This window comes from Crotalus tigris, unplaced genomic scaffold (assembly GCF_016545835.1).
Source record: "Crotalus tigris isolate CLP2741 ecotype Arizona unplaced genomic scaffold, ASM1654583v1 scf7180000017721.692284, whole genome shotgun sequence".
In the NCBI taxonomy this organism is placed as follows: Eukaryota; Metazoa; Chordata; class Lepidosauria; order Squamata; family Viperidae; genus Crotalus; species Crotalus tigris.
This window is the reverse complement of record NW_024096590.1, coordinates 137214-153526: the sequence shown is the minus strand read 5'-3', so window position 1 is coordinate 153526 and position 16313 is coordinate 137214.

The window sequence follows — 16313 nt, the reverse complement described above, 5'->3', positions numbered from 1 at the left end:
TTGGAAATTAAAAATGCAGTATTCTTAAATCTAAAGAATCCTCATAACATAGTCTTTGAGCTATAAGTTGAATTTATATTTGTAGTCAAAATGAGCAATCCCAACTTCATTCCCCCCCCCCCATCTATTGAAAAGCATTTAAATTCCAACTGCAAATAGAGATTACTCCTGTGGTGGTGAAATGGAGGCAAGACTGACTTGAAAGCATTCCCACAGAAATATATATTTTCATTTAACAACTATATGAAATTAGGTAAGATCATCAGTACAACATTAAATATTAAGGAAGAGCAGAGGGCAAATATGAATAGTCCCAATGCTACTATGGTAAGAAACAAAAGAAAAAATTGATCTCAGAGCAGTCATGTTGAGACTGAACACTGACATTTTGGGAAACTAAATAGAAATGGACTGGGGTGAATCATTTTTAAAGGAGCACCAGATCTTTGAGGACAAGAAAATCATTGGAGAAATGAAATGGCCATCATTATTAACAAAAGCTTGCAAAATCCTGTGCTTTGATACAATTCCCCAAGTGATAGAATTATCTTAATTTGAATCTAAAGCAAGCCAATCAATATTATGGTGATCCAAGTCTATTTATTTAAATCAATTTATACAGCCACATATTTCACAAACATGAGTGGATAGCTTACAATAAAATAAAACATAAAAATGAAAACAGCTGGGAATTATACAAATTGTCATTCACATAGCCAGGAAATAGGCTCCATCCCATACCTGGGGCCCCAGGCTCACGCACAAAACCAAGTTTTCAAGACTTGCAGAAGGTTAGCAGAGTTGGGGCTTTTCCAAAAGGTAGGCACCATAGAGATCAAATTGCCAACATACGCTGGATCATGGAGAAAGCTAGGGAGTTCCAGAAAAACATCTACTTCTGCTTCATTGACTATGCTAAAGCCTTTGATTGTGTGGATCACAACAAATTGTGGCAAGTTCTTAAAGAGATGGGAGTACCAGACCATCTCATTTGTTTCTTGAGAAACTTATATGCGGGTCAAGAAGCAACAGTGAGAACTGGACACGGAACCACTGATTGGTTCAACATTGGAAAAGGAGTCCGGCAAGGCTGTATACTGTCGCCCTGCCTATTTAACTTATAGGCAGAGCACATCATGAGAAAGGCAGGGCTAGATGAATCAAACGTTGGAATTAAGATTGCCGGGAGAAATATCAACAACCTAAGATACGCAGATGATACCACTCTAATGGCAGAAAGTGAAGAGGAACTAAAGAGCCTCTTGATGCGGGTGAAGAAGGAGAGTGCAAAAGTTGGCTTGAAACTCAACATTAAGAAAACCAAAATCATGGCATCCGGCCCTCTCAATTCCTGGCAAATAGATGGGGAAGAAATGGAGGTAGTGACAGATTTTATTTTTCTGGGCTCCAAGATCACCTCAGATGGGGACTGCAGCCAAGAAATTAAAAGACGCTTGCTCCTGGGGAGGAAAGCTATGGCAAATCTAGACAGCATACTAAAAAGCAGAGACATCACCCTGCCAACAAAAGTGCGTATAGTCCAGGCCATGGTTTTCCCAGTTGCAGTGTATGGCTGTGAAAGTTGGACCATAAGAAAGGCTGAGCGCAAAAGAATTGAGGCCTTTGAACTATGGTGCTGGAGAAGACTCCTGCGAGTCCCTTGGACTGCAAGGCTTTCAAACCGGTCAGTCCTAGAAGAGATCAACCCTGACTGCTCTTTAGAAGGCCAGATCCTGAAGTTGAAACTCAAATACTTTGGCCACCTAATGAGAAGGAAGGACTCACTGGAAAAGGGCCTAATGCTGGGAAAGATTGAGGGCAATAGAAGAAGGGGACGACAGAGAATGAGATGGCTGGATGGAGTCACTGAAGCAGTAGGTGAGAACTTAAATGGACTCCAGAAGATGGTAGAGGACAGGAAGACCTGAAGGAACGTTGTCCATGGGGTCGTGATGGGTTGGACACGACTTCGCAATTAACAACAACAACAGGCACCATAGCAGAAAAGACTTTCCTTTTGGACTCTGCCAGTTGACAATCAACAAATTCTGCCAGATGGATAGGACAGGCAGAACCAACCAGTAAGAGATGGTCCCATAAATAATTTGGTCCCAGACTGTGAAAGACTTTAAAGGTGGCTACCAGCATCTTGAATTGTACCTGGAAGCACAGTTGAAGTCAATGCAGTTGGAGCAGTGGTATCATATGCTGAATAATCAGCACCGTTAATGTCACATACTACTGCATTCTGCATCTGTAACTTCAAGGGCAGCCCCAGGTAGAATTCATTACAATAATCTAGCCTTGAACTCACAAGGGCATGGCTGACTGAGAGCAAGCCTCCCGAATCCAGGAATGGGGGCAATTGATGTACAACCTGAATGTTTTCTTTCATCCATGCTCTAACCATAGCTGCAGAGGAAGAAAAGTCAAAAATCTCTATGCCAGGGCTTTTCAACCTTTTCACTTATTGTACCACTTTTAGGATATGACAATATCTGAGTACCACCAGTCGCCTAGCAAGGTGTCAAAAACTTGATGACCAAAAAAAAAAAAAGGAAAAAAGTGATAAAGTACAGGTAGTCCTCGACTTACAACAGTTCGCTTAGTGACTGTTCGAAGTTACAATGGCACTGAAAAAGTGCCCCCCAAGCCACAGCCGAGCAAGACACCTGCCTGCCCACCTGGCGGCACTCTTCCTCCTGTCCGAAATTTTCATTGTTGTGAGCATTTCTGTTGAGGATTGGCAGTGGGGGTGGGGTGGGGGGTGTTTGGTTTTTATTCCCCCCATCTGCTGGGTAGGTGTAGCAGCTTTTGGTCTCTTCACATGACCCTGGGACACTGTGACCATCATAAATATGAATCAGTTGCCAGGCATCTGAATGTAAATCACAAGACCTTGGAGATGCTGCAACATTCCAGCTGATCGGCGCTTCTTCTGGGCTCAGCAGAAGCACAGGATCAATGCTGCTTTCCAGCTGATTGGTGCTTCTTCAGAGCTCAGCAGAAGCACCAGGATCAGTGCCGCGCTCCAGCTGGAGCCTGGCGCTGATCCTGGCGCTTCCACTGAGCCCTGACAGCCCCAAAGAAGCACCGATCAGCTGGAAAGTGGCACTGATCCTGGCGCTTCTGCTGAGCCCTGACAGCCCTGCAGCTCCAGCCATCTCTCGCTCAGGCCTGTGCAGTGCGGTGCTGCCACTGGTTCAACTCATTCCCCTCCCCCACTACCACTTTTCTAGGATGGTCGCGTACCACCTGCCAGGTGCCAATGTACTACAGGTGGTACCTGTACCACTGGTTGAAAAGCCCTGCTCTATGCAACTTGCTTCTGGTTTGCAATTGCAGTGCTGGCGGATGTGTGGGACGATTGCTCTCTCCACCGTCTAGTTTTCTCCTGCCAGGGGGCCCTGAAGAGGGTTGGAAGTCGCCCTGTAGGGGCGACGAGCATGAAGAGGACCCTCAAATGATTGTGGAAGGGCGGCAGCCCTCCCATTTGATCCAGGGCGGCTCTTCAAACTGATGGGGAAAAGATTGGCCATTAACATGGCCCATCATTAAGCTGCTGACAGCCAAGACCAAATTCACTTGAAAGCAACGTGGAGGAATTGAGTGAGATTTTACCTTCTCTGTACTCCAAGTACTTTTCCTGTTAAAAGCTTCCTGAAAACTCTTCCCCCTGTGAGGAGAGAGGGAAGGGAACTTTTTCCTCCCATCTTCTAAAATGGCGGCGTTTGACTACCTGGGGAAACAAAGCATTGAAAGGAAGAACTTAATATAATTGGATTTACATCTTTTTGGAATCTGAGGACCCAAAAAGTTCCTACTCTTACGGGGACCCGCTATTTTATTTACTTGTAAAAAAGAAGAAAAAGAACTTAAATTGGATAAAAACCTAGCCGGGGATCTGAAAAAGACTTTAAATGCTATCGGGGACATCTTGTGGCGAAGCTTGGTACAGCAATTTATTACTTTTGACAAAGAGACTTGCTCATAGCCCAGGCCTCGTATTATCTAAGAGAGATTAAAAGCTGAGAGAGCAGCTGGGCAGTGAAATTGGTTTCTAGGAACTGTGGAGGTGAACACTTATTGACTTGTTTAATAAATAGCCTTCACTAAAAGACCATCTATAACAGACATGTCAAACACAAGGCCTGGAGGCCGGATGCGGCCCACGAAGTGGTTTCATGTGGCCTGCGAAGCCATCCTGGAAACAGTGAGGGAACGGCCCCCTCTGCCTTGGTCCTGGCCCAGGCTGGCCAGGAGCCAATGTACAATTTTGTGGTGGCCATCTATGCTGAAACACATTCAGTCTTAGCTCCGTAAGCCCCCTCCAGCATGGTCTGAGAGGAACAGTGAGGCTCCTCCAGTGGACCATGCCTTGGCACTTGCCCTGGTCCCACCCCCTTCTGCCAGAGACCCTTAGATCTACCCCACTCCTGCCCAGGCACCCTTGACACAAACGATGTAGAGCTGGCCACATCTACCCAGTAGGCCACACCCACTCCATCCACGCACCCATCCTGGCCTCACCCACCCAGCCCCCTGAAGGCAACCCCAATGCTGATGCGGCCCTCAATAAAATTGAGTTTGACACCCCTGATCTATAACCATGTCAAAAATGGAGGAGGAACAGTAAAAAACTTCAGCTATGTTTAAACTTATACTTGAAAAAATTCTTGAAGCCACCGAGATAATCAAATCTAGACTGATAGACCAAGGCGCCAGCTTAAATCTACAAAGCAAAACCCCGATTGCAACTAAAGAACCTACATTCCAAAAAACAACAGAAGCGGAAGAAATTAATATCAAGACGGGGGGGGGTTTAAAGATCAACAAGTACAGCTTATTGAAAATTTAGACAATCAAATAATAACTATAAAACTGGAAATGATTTTCTACACAAACCAAAAGAAACCTGAGGAAGAACAAGACCAAATCGAATTGAAGACAACTATACTAGAGCAAATATGGGGATCTGGGCCACCAGGGTGACAATTTAATGATTATAAATGGACCAGTTCTTTCAGAAAATTGACAACTAGATGCTCCTTTAATTCAAGTAACATGCACAAGAATGAAGGGAGATCTATCCGGTGATTTAAAAGCATTGGTAATGGAAACCTGGTTGGCATAAAAAGAAAGCTAGAGTTAGGTTGAAAAACTGGGGTCTTTTTATTTACTAGAAAGGATCCTAAACTGCCAATTAATGGGCTAAATGAATAGAAAGATAAGGAGAAATTTGATTATTAGATTTAAAATAATTGGAAAATAGTAAAAAATAAGGGATTGATCTGTTTAATACTGAGGATTTAGACTTACAAGGGAAATGAAAACTAACTATTAGGAAATAGGTTTGAACTATTGTTTAGCCCAGATAATATAGATGATGGACTTGAGATAACAAAAGATATTCTATTATTAAGGTGGTGATGTATTAGGGCAAGAAATAGAAAATGTTTATGAAATAAAATAAGAATATATTTAAGTAAGTAATATGTGCATTTTAGACATTATAATTTCTATGTTGTGAGACAAAGGAAATTTGGGTCACCTGAAACTCAAATACTATGGATATTAAAGGTTAAATTGGAATACTGCAATTAAAAACTAAAAATTAGGTAAAACTTAAAAACAGGATATGGATATGTATAAGCAAAAAATGTATTGATAAATGTGATAATGAAGTTTTAACTGAGTTTGATACAATTAGAAATTTACTAGCTTAAATATGATATAGCAAATATTAAGGGAAACAGAGAAGAAATATTTGATGATGTAACGTGAGATATGTACTAAAGATTTTATTATTGAACTATTGACTAACCCAATCACCACATTGCCTTCCAAATACTCAAATGTAAAACTGGAAAACCAATAAAATATTATAAAAAAAGTTCTATGCAACTTATCACATCTTGCCAACACAACCACCACAAAAGATGTTGATTGTAATATTGAAATTGATTGACAAATTGAAATAAGCAAGAAAATGGTAAGAGAATACCTAACCGACCTTGACAAATATAAATCACAGGGACCCGACAGATTTACATCCCAGAGTTCTAAAGGAGCTGGCAGATATTATCTCAGAACCATTGCACCACATCTTTCATAAATCCTGGAGCACCAGTGAAGTAACTGAGGATTGGGAAAGGGCTGATGTGGGGAAAAACGGACCCAGGAAACTATAGAACAATTAGTTTAACATCAATACCTGGGAAGATCCTAGAAAAGATAATAAAAAAACAGATCTGCCAATAACTAGAAGCAAACAAAGTTATAACTAGTAGCCAACATGGGTTTGTTAAAAAGAGATCATGCCAAACTAATCTTATTTCATTCTTTGATAAAGTTACTAAACTTGTAGATCAGCGAAATGCTGTGGACATATTATACTTAGATTTCAGTAAGGCATTTGATAAAGTAGACCACAAACTACTCATTGGTAAGCAAGAAAAAGGTAGAATAGACAACATCCCCACCAGATGGATCTGTAGCTGGCTGGCAAACTGTAGTTAATGAGTAGTCTTCAAATGAGTTTCAGTGTGGAGAAAAGCCAAGTTTTACATTTAGGCAGGAAAAATCAAAGGTACAAGTACAGATTGGGTGAGACCTGGCTTAAAAACAGTAACTGTGATCAAGGTGTCTCCCCTGCCAGGTAAACAGCTTTGCAGCAAGCTAGTGGCTGATGAAACACAGAATTGTTCCAATATTTTGGGTCCTATTCAGTTCACAGTTTTTCTGAGCATAGGATCAATTTTAGTAGCTGTTTTGCATTTGTCTTTAGCCCTCTTTTGGGACAAGAAGTAGTCTGTAACCACCTGTTTCTCCCACTGTCTAGAATTAGGCTGCTCGATAGATGCACGTAGAGCCCTTCTGCAAAGACCTTTCATCAGCCTGCCTTTTGGAAAAGAGAAATACCAAGATGACCGCGTTTTCCTTTGTGCGGCGGGACAGTGAGAGCTTGGAGTTTAGAGGTAAGGAGTGGGTGATTTGAGTCACATTTCTTAATAGGCACTACTGGACTGGTAATGTAAATAACAGCCCTCAAACCCATAGCAAGCTTGTCTTTTCCCACCAGGACACTGCATCAGTTGATGTTCCTATGAGAGAGGTAGAGCCGAGGAGGCTAGTGCAGTTCCACAAGCTGTACCTTCTTGAGAAATCCTGATAATAACTTTTTTTTCCCTTTTTAGGCTGTTTTGTACAATTTGCAGAGTAAATGTATTCGGCTGGAGTCATCCTGCTCAGAAGACATTACACCTGCATGTTTCTGGGACAAAGGAAAGGGGGTTCCCCTACATCGTTGCAGATGGAGTTACCTGTATGCTGCTGCAGCTGCTGCTATGAAGGAATCCTGAGAAAGAGCTTCGACATGCCCGATGAAGAATTTGCTTCTTTCCATTACTGTCTGGGTGCCCAGGACGATGGAGATGGAGGAGAGCAGAGAACAGAGCGGAGGTTGGAGTCATGGCAGGAGGCTGCAATCTGGCCACTGCTGGGAAAGTGGTTTGGTGGGCGATCGGATTCCTCTCTTTATGTGTTGGACTCTGATGGGGGAGGCGGGTTTCTTTGAATGGAAGCTGGCATAGCTTCCCTTAAGTGTAATCTGTCTTACCTTTTGTTCCCTTCCTTGACTTTGGTGCTGCCATTGCTTTTCCTTGCTGCCAACGTACCTGCCGTATCTTCTCTGGCTCTGATGTTTGCAGAGTCTTTGTGCCTCCATTCTGGCACTGCCACCATTTGGCATTAACTCTCTGATCTTGCCACTCTTTGTCTCTTAAGTGTAGTTTGGCTTTTGTTCCCTTCCTTGACTTTGGTTCTGCCATTGCTTTTCCTTGCTGCCAGCTTACCCACTGTATTTTCTCTTGTTCTGATATTCCCAGGGCCTGCGTACCTAGATTCTGGCACTTCTCCCACTGGGTATTGACTCTCTGATCTTGCCACTCTTTGTCTTTTTAGTGTACAGTCCATCTGATGCTTTCGTTCCCTTCCTTGACTTTGGTGCCACCATTGTTTTCCCTTGCTGCCAGCGTATCCGCCGTATCTTGTCTTGTTCTGATCTTCAGAGGGCCTGCGTGCCTCAATTCTGGCACTACCATCCTCTGATGCTTTCATTCAGTTCCTTGACTTTGGTGCTGCCATTGCTTTTATTTGCTGCCAGCTTACTCACCGTATCTTATTTTGTTCTGATGTTCTCATTGTCTGCGTGCTTCCATTCTGGCACTGCCACTACTCGGCATTGACTCGCTGATCTTGGCATTCTTTGTCTCTTAAGTGTAGTCTGCCTTTTGTTCCCTCCCTTGACTTTGGTGCCGCCATTGTTTTCCCTTGCCGCCAGCGTATCCGCCATATCTTCTCTAACTCTGATGTTCTCATTGCCTACATGCCTCAATTCCAGCACTGCCACTACTGGGCATTGACTCTATAAACTTGTCTTTTTAGTGTACAGTCCACCTGATGCTTTCATTCCCTTCTTTGATTTTGGTACCAACATTGCTTTTCTTTGCTGCCAGCTTATCTGCTGCATCTTCTCTTGTTCTGGTCTTCAGATGGCCTGCATGCCTCGATTCTGGCATTGCTATCATGGGATATTGATATTCTGAACTTGCCAATCTTTGTCCCTCAAGTGTAGCCTGCATTTTGTTCCCTTTGCATGGAGGAGTGGATCCACTTCCTGCAGGCCCGGCCCATTCCAAGAGGGCTGGACTCACGCATACACTCAGCTTCTTACAAAAACCATAGCTCTCCTCAGTTGATCAGGAGAAAAATATGTCTGCTCTGTATTTTAAGGCAGAAAAGCAAAGTGTCAACTCTACAACGAAACTAGCTGCAGCCATCTTGCTCGTTCTTGGTTGCCACAAGAATGGGTGGGGGAGCGGGGAATTTCTGCCAGCCTAAACAATTCTTTGTCCTGTGAGAACCAAGGTCACCTGCCAGTTAGACTGGGGGTGGGGTGTTGAGCATTCTGTTAGAAAGCTCGTCAATCTATCGGGAAGAGTAGCTGATTGCATAGCACTGGGCTGCAAAATTTAACTTTGTAATAGTGTAACTCTTTGGAGGGAATTTCAGACTTGATTTCACTTTTGTGCTGATACTTTGTTAACCAATAAACATGTTCTTTGAGGAAACCTCTAGCCTCACAATTCTAATTTAATTGGTCTCATCTGACACAAAGGGGGCAATTTCAAAGACCCTGGAGAAATAGAGCAAAGCTCTTGTGTTTGCCAACCAATGCGGATGCCGAGGTCAACCCTGCAGCAAGCAGATCCGCTTCTCCATGGAAAAATCTCAAGGGGAAGGGGAGCCTGGCCTTCCTTGCCCAGCTCCAGCTGGCACAGCATCCTTTCATACAAAGGAAAGACACAACACTGGGAGGAGAAGTGGCAGAAAACGGGGCTGCCATTTCCAGAACAGAGAAGGGAGACACGAGGCGAAGCAGGATGGCGAGAAAGTGGGGGCCAGCATTCACTGTGTAGTGGCAGGAAGGAAGAAGCAGAGTTTCCAACAACCCTACAGGAAGGAAGAATCCATGGTCGCTGAAACCAAGCAGTAACAACACTTTTTGCCAATGCAACAGGATAGCTCCAAAACACCAGTGAAAGGTGAAACTTAAAACAGGGAGTGAGGCTTCACCTTTGAATTGCAGGAGATGTGGGTGGCGGCAACTCCTCCCCTCCCACGTGCCTCTGCCTCCATCTGCTGCTTGGAGGGCGGGGCTGGCAGCCCCCATGAACTTGCTGCCTCCTGTGCCTGAAAAAATAAGACATCAGTGAAAATAAGCCCTAATGGGTCTTTTGGATCAACAGGAGACTTGAGTCTTTGCAGAGTCTGGCTTGCAATTTTGCTAATTTCCCCCAGTCACAGCTGCATTCACTGATCTAGTGCAGGGCTTTTCAACCTTTTCACCCATTGTACCACTTTTAGGATGACCCGCCCCAAAGGAAAAAAGTGATAAAGTACAGGTAGTCCTCGACTTACAACAGTTCGCTTAGTGACTGTTCAAAGTTACAACGGCACTGAAAAAATGAAATTATGACCATTTGTCACACTTATGACTATTTCAGCATTCCCAGGGTCATGTGATTTACATTCGGCTGTGTGGTAACTGATTCATATTTATGATGGCTGCAGTGTCTCAAGGTCATGTGATCCCCTTTTGACAAGCAAAGTCAATGGGTAAGCCAGATTCATTTAACAACCTTTTATATCAAGGGTGTCAAACTCAATTTCATTGAGGGCCGCATTAGCATTGTGGTTACTGTGTGGAGGGGTGTTCCTTCCTTTTTCCCTCCCACCCTGCCTCCCTCATTCCTCCCTCCCTCCCTCCCTCCCTCCCTCCCTCCCTCCCTCCCTTCCTTCCTTCCTTCCTTCCTTCCTTCCTTCCTTCCTTCCTTCCTTCCTTCCTTCCTCCCCTCCTTCTTTCCCTCCTTCTCATTCCCCCCTCCTTGCTTCCTTGCTTCTTTGCTTCCTTCCTTCACTGATCCTGGTGCTTCTGCTGAACCCTGACAGGTGATCCACACTTCTTTGGGGCTCAGTGGAAGCGCCAGGATCAGTCCTGGGCTCCAGCTGATTCACGCTTCTGAGCGGCTCCGCAGAAGCGCAGATCCTGGGCTCCTGCCCACTTGCGCTTCACTGGAAAACATGCTGGTTGCTAATTTAGCAGGAGTGCCAGGATCAGTGCCGGGTTACAGCTGATCCACGCTTCTGGGTGGCTCCACAAAAGCACGGATCAGCTGTAGCTGCACACACCGATCCTAGACTCCTGCCCAGCTCACTTGCTCATGCTTTGCCAGAAAACATGCTGCTTGCTAATTTAGCAGAAGCGCCAGGATCAGCGCCGGGCTACAGCTGATCCACGCTTCTGGGTGGCTCCGTAGAAACCTGGATCAGCTGTAACGACATGCGCCAATCCTGGGCTCCTACCCAGCTCACTTGCTCATGCTTCGCCAGAAAACATGCTGCTTGCTAATTTAGCAGAAGTGGCAGGATCCGCACTGGGCTACAGCTGATCCGCGCTTCTGGGTGGTTCTGCAGAAGCGCGGATCAGCTGTAGCTGCTCTCCTGGGCTCCTCCCCAGCTCATTCACTCACTAACTCAACCTTTACCTGAAAACACGTGCTTGATAAACACGCCGCTTGCTTGCTCACCCTTCCCTGAAAAACACGCCGCTCACTTACCCTCTGAAAACAGGCCGCTCGCTTGCTATTCCTCCGAAAACAGGCTGCTTGCTCTGTCTCTCTTTACTTCTTTGGTAAGAAAAGTGTCTACTCTTCTTGGTCTGCCCCTTTTATACCTTCTCTTCTCTCTGCCCATCTCCTTTTCTCTTCTGGGTGCACTGGAAGCTCCAATTAGCATGTCACCACATGGCAGATCCTGAGGATTGTGCCAAGCTTTGATCCCCTCCAGGTCTGTGCAGCTCTGCTTTAACTGGTTCCCTCCCCCACTACAATTAGCTAGGCTCGCGTACCATTAGCCAGGTGCTAAAGTACCACTGGCGGTATGCGTACCATGGGTTGAAAAGCCCTGGTATAGGTCCTCCTGCTTGAGCAGGGGGCTGGACTAGAAGACCTCCAAGGTCCCTTCCAGCTCTATTCTATTCTATTATAGAAGAGTAGGGTGTTTGGAACAAAAATAATATCTGGAACAATGGGTAAGTTTGGCTTTGCTGCATAAATGAAGCTAGACTATCTAACAGAGTTCTGATGAGGAAATTTAGATAGCAAATAGCATCCTTCAACAGCCTAAAACAGTGTTTCCCAAACTTGACAATTTTAAGACATGAGGACTTCAACTCCCAGAATTCCACAGAATTCTGGGAGTTGAAGTCCACATGCCTTAAAATTGTCAAGTTTGGGAAACACTGGCCTAAAAGATGGGCAGATTTACACATGGAGATCACTGGATGGATACCAAAGAAATAAATTTGATTATAACTCTGCAAGTAAAGAAGCAAGACCTCTATTCAATCAGCAAAAGCAGATGCTGAGTTTCAGTCAGTTCACCTATGCTATCTCACAAAATTACAACTTGAAAGGAATACATCCCCCCCAAATTATCAGATGGATACGACCTGAGTGATATTCAGTTATATACAGTGAAGATAAAGAATCCATTCAATGGATTAGATATGTAGAATACCTGAAGAACTTCAGACTGAAATTCATGACATTGCTTCAAAGGAAGGAGGAAACAGGAAAAAAGTTAAGCATCAATTTTATTAGATTTTTATTATTTATAAACATAAATTTGGGCTGAAAGAGAGAAACTGGTCCAAGGTCATCTAGGTACATACATCAATGTACCTATTATTGTATAATTCCTAAATCCAGTACATTCAGAATAGCTTAATTTAAATTTTTCTCAAACTTCTATAGCATTTTTCCTATTGCTAATTGTCATTAAATCACCTTTAATTGATTCAGGACCCCACTTGAGAGACACAATGATAACTGAAGTCTTCTTGAATCATTACTCAGTGGCTGCCTGAGGCTTCAACCTAGTAGATGCCTCATAGAGCAGTTCTTTTCCTATTAAAAGTTGTCTCCTGACCAAGGCACACAAGCATAATTCTCATGGAATATTCAAGTTGCTGTGGACATAATTTGGATACTTGCCCCTATCAATTGAAAAGGTTTAGAAGCTTCTAATTTGGGCTGGTTTTGAATTAACCCACGTCTTAGAAACATCATATTCCAAGCTGCAAATGCCAAAACAAAGGCCTTCACACCAATTTCCAGTTTTCACCAGCAGAGGACAATTCATGCCTTTTAATTCCCCTTCAGTTCATACCCAAGAGAGACAACAGCCGGTAGAGGGGCATTATTGCAAAGGAAACTAGCGTGGGCATGTCCTGGTATGGTGGCATCTGGAGAATGAGTTGTTCTTCAGGGCCAGTGGTACGTCCTGTAATTTGAGGAAGTGTAAAGTCCCTGGGAATGTATAATCAGAGATTTGGGAGTCTACCGAAGCAAATGAGAAATACGGCTGCTTGTGAAGAGTGAGGCATAACGTTTTGGACACACATTTTGCATCCGCTACTCTATCAGGAAGTTTCTGAGGGAACTTCATTCAATTCTGCCAGACAGGTTTCCTCAGTCTCTCATTTTGGATATAACTGAACCATGGATACAGCTGGATTAATCATTACCCTGAATATACAATTCAGTGCTTACCCTTTAAATAATATGCATATTGAAGAGTATATCGAACAGTTGTTTTAAAATTTTCCACAATTTTGAAAAAAACCAGAATTTACTAGCTGACTGATAATTCTGGGGATGGATAACATCCATTTTAGGACAGATTTTCTCAGTCTGGGACATTGCAGATGGTAGACTATAATTCTTATCTGCTCTCAGTCAGTATAATTGTTCAGGATGCGGGAGAGGACATTATAATTCAACACGTTTGAAGGTTATCAGATTGGGAGAAAATGCTTAACTGAACCAGAAATTAAAAATTACTCAAATGCTGAAGCACCTTTTTCCTTCTAGTTTCCTACTGCATTCACAAATGAAGGCAAATATACGTGTCCCAGGATAATGTTGCAGGACCCAATCTGGGTTGCTCACTGGGACCAGAGGTTTAGTATTCCGAACTTTCAGATTCATGCTGGAGCCCATCCTCAGGGAACTTCTCCCTCACCAAACACATTCTGGTGAGAGAGAGAAGTTCCCTGAGGATGGGCTCCAGCACAAGTCCAAAAGCTCAGAAGACTAAACCTCTGGTCCTGGTTGACCGTCCCAGATTGGTTCCTACTGCACTGACTGCTCTTGACCTCCGTTAATGTAGTATTCTCTTTAGACTGCCCTGCCACTATTTTGTGAAATAAAACATACTCAAAGAAAATGTTTGCCACAAGACTTCAGATTAGTTACCTTTATATCACATATGGTTGCACTTTGTTCACATATGCATTGCAATAAACATCAATAAGATTTATAGCAACAGTTATTGAATTGTTCAGTCTTATACATGTTCAGAGGTAAAGCTAGTTGAGTTCAGTTGGCACATAATAATTTCAATCACTGGTAGAACTTTGCCCTGTTTCGTGTACAGTCTTCACAAATTTAATAGAGAATGTTGATCATCCTCAAAAAGGTCCAAACCATCAACATATTATAGCAGCTTGTTGGCAATTTCTACAAACTGTGCACTTTGAATGTCACAAGATCATCCAAGAAAACACACCCAAAGTTCCAACATCAAATTAAATGGAGATAAAAGATTACATTCACAAGTTTAATTTTAGGGACTAGTCTGTGACCCAATGGAGGGTTTCTAAATTGTTTATTTGAAGTCAAAATCTGACCTGTTCAAAGTGAAAAAGCTTTTAGAGAGACTTTAGAGGATCTTCTATCTAGTAAGAGACAAAATATCAAAAGAAAGTCCTGCATTTAATCAATGAAATTAAAATTGGGAGGGCAGAAGACCTCAGGCTATGCCACTTACTATTTTTGTTCCTGTGGCACTCAAAACAAATCTTTGGAAGACAATGGAACACCTGGGGGAGGATGGAGAAGAGATCTCTGAACTTGTCATACCACTTCAATCCCGGTCTGAGGGAATGCATTCATCTACCCACAAAAGGAGAGGACACAAACCTCGGTGACTAATTAACTTTCTGAAGGATCAAGAAGGTAATTAAATTGATTCACTTTAATAAATTTAAAGTGAATATCAGACAAATGGAAGCCAAAGTCTGTCTTACAAGAGTAGACCATCAACAACACTCTTCCCCCACCCGTTCCATCTTCACACATTTCTCTAGTCATACAAATTGGCCAAATACTTAATAGTCCTGAAAACTATAAATTATCTCTTAAGTATCTGGGTGACTGGTTGTGTCAGTTTTCACACTCCATGCTTTTTCATTATTCTCAAGAAGTACACAATCTGGGACACCATCCTAGATTCTAAATAGTGCATTGCCACGTCAATTATTACTAGTTTCAAGAGGAAACCCTGAGATCCTTCCTAAAATGTATTCAGAAAGAGGACACTCTGATCTTGTTGAACTTACAAAACTATCTTCATGTCCTATTTGATATAACACACAGGAAGTTCTTAAGATTCAAACACCATGGTGCCCATTACCAGAACAAGGCCCTTTCATATGGCTTGTCATCAGCACTCAGAGAGAATTCATAAAAGAGATTACAACCATCATAGCCCATCTTATATCCCTGGGAATACATGTGTACTCCTATTTGGATGATCTCTTTATCTAATGCCCATTGAACAAGGGAAGGACATACAGATCACAGCGCAGAACCTCAAGGACCTAGAGTTCTTGGCCAACAAAGAGGAAAGCATCCTTCAACCAGTACACAATTTACAACACCTGGGCACAATTTGGACCAGCAAAGCATTTGATTTCTCTATCAAAAGTGTAAAATGAAACCATCCAACAACTAATTGGTTTAGTTCACTGGATTAGCCAATTAGAACTCAGGACTCTTGCCAGTCCCTGGGATCAGATAATTGCCTGAAGGAATTGTATACACTTGCTCCTCCCCTTCTGGAACCAAATAGACCACGATTCCAGATTCTCAGTCCCAATATACTGTAGTTGAATGGCTCACTTTGATCAGACACATAAGGGTTGTTAATTTCCAAAGTTCCTAGCCAGCAAGAGTCTTCCACCATGCTGGGTGAGAATTCTGGGAATTGTCCCAAAACAACTGGAAGATTAAGGCTGAAGAAGCTGACACAGATAAAATCAAGGTACCATTCACCTTTAAACAGGATGCCCACCTCAACTCTATATGGAAACACAAATCTCACATTGTTCTCCTCCTTGTAGAGAGAATTCAGTACCCCCAACCTCATAGTCTGATTAGCTGCACCAAAAGGAAATAAAGAGTGGCAGCGGGGAACTGATCATGGATGATCCAGTTCCTGAGGGACAAACCCTCCTCCAAGAATCATGTGCCAGTGTTAAAACTGTGAGCCTTGAGTGAGAGTTGCTTCCATCATAAAGCCCTCTTTGTTTCTAAAGCCCATGCTGGAAAGAATCCAATTTGTTTCTGAGGAAGGCAGGGGTAGAGGAGACTTGCAGAAGCTTTTAGCATTTGGACATTTTAACCCTCTCACAAGGGAGGCTGTGGGAAATGAAAAGCCCTGCCTTGGCTATAGTGGAGCCAATAATGAGAAGCCCAGAGGTAAAACCAATAACAGGGCTTCAATAAAAGCAATTTGTGGTCGCTCCTCTTATGGAACAGAGTTCACTAATCCAGACAGAGAGATCTGCAAAAGTAGTGATCAGACGCCCAGAAAGCCCATGGCTAGCTGCACAAAGCGTCATCCCA